This window comes from Ornithodoros turicata, chromosome 1 (genome assembly GCF_037126465.1).
Source record: "Ornithodoros turicata isolate Travis chromosome 1, ASM3712646v1, whole genome shotgun sequence".
Classification (NCBI taxonomy): Eukaryota; Metazoa; Arthropoda; class Arachnida; order Ixodida; family Argasidae; genus Ornithodoros; species Ornithodoros turicata.
The window spans coordinates 63512433-63519117 of NC_088201.1; positions in this window are offsets into that span (position 1 = coordinate 63512433).

The following is a 6685-nucleotide window of genomic DNA, read 5'->3' on the forward strand; positions in this document are numbered from 1 at the left end:
ACGGGTAGGTGTAAGGCCTTGAACAGACTCGTGAAGCTAAAGAACATTGATAAGACACATACCGTCCGCCCCTATTGCACTCGACTTTCAGTACATTGTGCTGCTTGGGCTGAGTTTCACGTGGTGCACGCAGTTTGCTTATCAACCAGTCAATAAACTTTTCTTCACACCTACAGAAACAAAGATGTACGAATGAAAAAAAGACGCGATAGCGAACAACACAGTCCCAAGCAGTCTGCTGAAAGCGCGAGCATGTACGGCTGGATCAAGATTATAAATCTTCAGAAGAACGCTGATAAGACAGCATACTTGCTAGCACCCTCTCCACTGACGAAAAGAAAAGCCAGGAGTACGGCTGTCGAAAAACACGCGGCATTAGGCTGCCATAGGGATAGATTTGATACACTACGGCGTTAGCTGTATTAAGTGTGGAAAATAAAAGACAGGAACGCAGAACGATATTTTCCTTTTTTTCGTTGTCTGGAATTGTGCTTATTTTGATGGATTTTGATAGATGGATTTTGAGAGATGACAACAACAGAAAGTCGCCAGGAAATCGCAAATCAAACTGCAACTCAAACAACAGAAAGTCGTGATTTCTTAACTTTTTTTTTGTAGTATCGAGGTGAACGACAAATCTACAATATCTAAAAAACGCAGATGACAGTGACAAGGCAACGAACATTATTGTGATCAAAAGAGAGCAGAGTAATGTGTTACAATACTGTCACGAAGCGAAATGGGTCGGCGAGTCGTCGAATAAACAGCGAACGGTTTATTAGACTACTTGGTAGCAAAACACAAGAGTGATAGCTCTCTGAACACAACTGAGTCCAAAGAATGAATGCTCCAGCTTGGAGCGCACAAGCATTTAAGCGTCGCGCCGAAAAGTCTAGAAACAGCACGTGCGTTTGCCAGAGAGTAGGCGATGTGTCTGGAAGCTTCTTGCTTCTTCTTCAGCATACGCCGGGATGAGATGTACCGTTTCGTGCCTGCCCTGGAAGTTTCGCGATGATGATTCGTGGCATTGCCCCCTCCGTAGACGGGGCATCGTCTCGATGCCGTTTCTTCTCCTTCTCTCTTTTTTTTCCATGTTGTTTCCTTCCAGTCAGTCTTCAGCGCTACCTGCTGTAGTACGGCTTGAGTCGAACGACGTGAACTATTTCAGTCCTCGGGGGTCGTCGAGAGGGAACGCTTTGATCCACTACGGCGTTAGCTGTATTAAGTATGGAAAATAAAAGACAGGAACGCAGAACGAAATTTTCCGTTGTCTGAAATTGTGCTATGGATTTTGATAGATGGATTTTGAGAGATGACAACAACAGAAAGCCGCCAGAAAATCGCAAATCAAACTCAAATTCAAACAACAGAAAGTCGTGATTTCTTAACTTTTTTTTTTGTAGTTTCGAGGTGAACGACAAATCTACAGTATCTAAAAAACGCACAGGACAGTGACAAGGCAACGAACATTATTGTGATCAAAAGAAAGCAGAGTAATTTGTTATAATACAAATGGGCCACGTGACCGCCTTTTACAATTGCGTTTTCCTCGTTAGAGAGACTCCTGCGTTCGCGAGGCAGCGTGACATCCTATAGCTGTACCATAAATTGTCTTCAGGTATTAATAAGCTCCTCGCCCCCCCCCCCCCCCCAAAAAAAAAAAGAGAAAAGGAGAGAGCGAGAAAGAAGAAACGAAAACGAAACCGCAGTCTATACAAACGGTGTGTTGAGCCACTCTGAGTTTCTTAATATATAGATCGGTTTTATAGTTCAGCCTCATGCGCGTGCGTGCACGGTTGTGCTACTTCCCTCATTTTACATGCGTATCCGTAGGTTCTCTGCACTGCCGAGCATTCAGCCTTCAGCCTTTCTTTTCGTCTAGACGACACCACTACGTCACCGTGATATATCCACGTTAATATTCACTCAAATTATATAGTGCCTCAAAATAGCTTGTTTCTACAAGCAAACTGAATGTTGGTTGTTCGTTAGGCACACTTTAGCCCGCCAAATTTAGTCAAATCTTGTGTATGTCTCAAATTTTGCAACCGTGTCCTTTTTTGTGTATGTGTGCGTGTGCGCAATTTTATAAATACAATTGTACATTCGGTCTACTCGAGCGAGCCTCGAATTCTTCCGGGAGTCAGTATGGAAACACATGAGGATATACAGGTTGTCCTTTGTTAGGGGCTACAGTTGTTATTAAAAATTTATGAGAGCCCCAGACGTGCCGTTAGGGCGCCTAACATACCTGGCCTCTCGGATATCTTTCCTAGCCGGTCGCATCAGTGTTCGATGGCTAACTAAAATGGTATACTTAATTAGCTTCACTAATTTTCAAAGATAAGAGATTTACCCAATGACAGCATCGAAGCCCTTGGAGTCATTGTACATTCTCTATGACCGACACATTGGTGTCTATAATTGTGAACCTATCCTCGATAAACTTGGTGTGACAACGTTAGCACATCGTAGAACCTCTCTCTCACACACACACACACACACACACACACACACACACACACACACACACACACACACACACACACACACACACACACACACACACACACACACACACACACACACACACACACACACACACACACACACACACACACACACACACACACACACACACACACACACACACACACACACACACACACACACACACACACACACACACACACACACACACACACACACACACACACACACACACACACACACACACACACACACACACACACACACACACACACACACACACACACACACACACACACACACACACACACACACACACACACACACACACACACACACACACACACACACACACACACACACACACACACACACACACACACACACACACACACACACACACACACACACACACACACACACACACACACACACACACACACACACACACACACACACACACACACACACACACACACACACACACACACACACACACACACACACACACACACACACACACACACACACACACACACACACACACACACACACACACACACACACACACACACACACACACACACACACACACACACACACACACACACACACACACACACACACGCACGCACGCACGCACGCACACACACACACACACACACACACACACACACACACACACACACACAGACACACACACACAGACACACACACACACACACACACACACACACACACACACACACACACACACACACACACACACACACACACACACACATTGGATGGTAATGGGGTGGGCGATTCAGAACCTCAGATATCACATTTTCCTCTGCAAAGTAGTACATGTCGTCTTAAGCTGTCGTTGGTCTATTTTCTGCCGTTCATTTTAGTTCTTTCTTGTATTTGCATCCTTCCTTCATCATTTTCACATAACGTTCCACGTGCTGTGGTGTAGGGTACGCACCTCCGCGGTGAAACACCCAATCTCATTGTCACCATTTATTGTTGTTATTGTTGTGCCGTTCACTCCGAGCACACCTTTATTTTATGTTTTGTTTGATTGCTCACAGTTTAGCAGATACCAACAGACTTCGTAACAGCCATAATGTACACACGTTTGCTCTTTATAACAACCTCAACGATGTTAGTTCTGCTAACAGCTGTCAAGTTTTTAGTTTTTTATATCCTATACTCTTACCACGTGATGTTACACACAAATCTTTGCTCCCAGTATTGTTATTTCTTGTTTGTCTTCTCTTGTAGTCTCTTCTGCGCTGAGCCATTTCCCAAACCTGTGGTTGCGCGTGGCCTTGAACGTAGGCTTCGCCGCAACGTGCTCTAGCGACGATGGAAAGCTCCTTTACAGGTTCAAAATTTGGAACCCGAATGGAACCTTGAAGATGCCACTATTCATGCCCCAAAAATTGCTCAAAAGTTTTGTCCTGGCAGAGGCAAGATGCCATTAGAGAACGAATGCAAAGCGCTGCGAGCAGAACATGTAGCACGCGCTTTTCGTTCCAGAATACACAGGCTCTATGGGAGCCGTTTTAGGTGAAGCCTGCTTTACGTTTTGTCCCTAATTCTTGGGCATGCGTTATTCCCAGGAAAGACTCTCGTTGCAGCACTCGTGGTAGTGGCTGAAAAGCGATCTCAAGCCCCGCGGATTCGCCAACCAAATGAGAAATTACGAGAGAGATAGAGAGAGAGAGGAAGAACTTACACACACAGGGTGGCTAAAAAGTTCCCAGACTTTTTTTGTGGCGTTTTTAGTACTGTTTAGTACCGTTTCTGGAGTATTTTGTATATTCTGACGATTTTGTTAAATTTGTCCCGTAATTTGATCTAAGAAGTGTCTCGTTTATTTTTGATGATGACCGACCACCGCGACAACGCGGAAGAACGTGCAGAAGGTCAGCTGTCGCGTCCCTATAGCGTTTGATGTGAAAGAATGGCCAAAGAGTTTAATACCAGCAAAGAGAGTGTGCGGAACATTGTCGAAAGGAAGTTAAACCGTCAAAGTTACAAGATAGCTCGCCTCCGCTTCCTCAATGACGCAGTGAAGGCGAAACGGCTGGAGAAGTCACGCGGAATGTTCCGGCTGCTCGCTTGTCGAACTTTCCCTTCACAGATGAGAAGATTTTCACAGTCGACCCGTATCACAACCGCCAGAGCCGCCGCCAACTGCTCAAGAAGGGACAATAGAAGACCGCCGCTGCGAACATCACTAGTCGCAGTCATTTCCCGGCTTCATTAATGGGTTTGGGCAGGCACAACTGGGAAGACGGCGTTGGTCTTCATCGATAAAAACGTCAAAATCCTCCAGCTACCAGTAGCGCGTTCTCCGTGACGTACTGGAGTCGCGGGCAATGGAGCACTTTGGCCAAGATGGATTCACTCTTCAGCAAGACTTGACACGCGCGCGCATTCTGCCAGATTGACGATCGCCGTCTTCGAGGAGCTGTTTCTCGGCTTTTGTGGCAAGGATATGTGGCTTCGAAATTCGGGATATCTCAATCCAATGGACCACTCCGTGTGGTCAATCCTGGAGAACAAGATCTCGGGAACACGATGCAACACCGTGGACGCGCTGAAAAACGGCGTTGATACGTGTGTGGGACGAAATTACGGTGGAGCAATGCACTAGCATCGTCGGCAATTTAAGAAAACGGATCCATAAATGTATTGAAGGCCGAAGGAGCAAAGTTTGAGCACCTGTTCTAATTCTTCCGTTATGACGTTTTTTATACGAGCCTAATCCGTTATCCGTTTAGTGGTGTGGATTCATTCACTTCTGCGGTTCTTCGACACTAACGAAGACAGTTAAGATCATCAACTGGTTACTATATACAAATTAAAAACGAGACCTTCTTAGAGTAGGCTGCACTTCTTCAGGTTTGAGGACCCGTTACAAGCGGTGAAGGATATATTGAAGTGATGTCACATGGTACAAGAGAAAATGGTGAGGGCTGAGAGAAATACAAACAAATGCAGTACAAACAAATGCAATGTTTGTATTTCTCTCAGCCCTCACCCTTTTCTCTTGTACCATGTGACATGACTTCGATATATCCTTGTAATCCCTATATCCGCTTGTAACAGGTCCTCAAGCCTGAACAACAACAATAAATGATGACGATGAGATGGGGTGTCCTCAAACCCGAAGAAGTGCAGCCTACTGTACGAAAGTCTTGTTTTTAATTTGTATATAGTAACAGTTGATGCTCTTAACCGTCTTCATTATTCAGTATCGCCGGAAACTTGCACATCGATTTTCTTTACGCCCTACGATGTTCTTCGACACGGTTGAAATTACTTTAAAAAGTCTGGTAACTTTTTAACTACCCTGTACAATAGACCTCTACCCGAGAAACGTCATGATAACGTTGGTAGACAGACTGAACCGAAACAAATCGGAAGAGGAGGGCTGGGTTCCACGAATGGGCACTTGTTCCCTGCCTCCTATTGAAAGGAAAGTAGGACCGAAGGTCGCGTCTCTTTCAGGAACCACCGTAATCCGTTCAAGACCATGGCTTTCGGGCGCGACCTTGTTCGCCCCCCTAGCTTCGAGCGTAGTTCGACTCTACATAATAAACCTCTACCCGAGAAACGCCATCATGACGTTGGTAGGCTGCGTGAAACAGATCGGAAGGGGAGAGCTGGGTTCCACGAATGGGAACTTGTTCCCTGCCTCCTATTGAAAGGAGAGTAGGACCGAAGGTCGCGTCTCTTTCAGGAACCACCGTAATCCGTTCAAGACCATGGCTTTCGGGCGCGACCTTGTTCGCCCCCTAGCTTCGAGCGTAGTTCGACTCTACATAATAAACCTCTACCCGAGAAACGTCATCATGACGTTGGTAGGCTGAGTGAAACAGATCGGAAGGGGAGAGCTGGGTTCCACGAATGGGAACTTGTTCCCTGCCTCCTATTGAAAGGAAAGTAGGACCGAAGGTCGCGTCTCTTTCAGGAACCACCGTAATCCGTTCAAGACCATGGCTTTCGGGCGCGACCTTGTTCGCCCCCTAGCTTCGAGCGTAGTTCGACTCTACATAATACACCTCTACCCGAGAAACGTCATCATGACGTTGGTAGGCTGAGTGAAACAGATCGGAAGGGGAGAGCTGGGTTCCACGAATGGGAACTTGTTCCCTGCCTCCTATTGAAAGGAAAGTAGGACCGAAGGTCGCGTCTC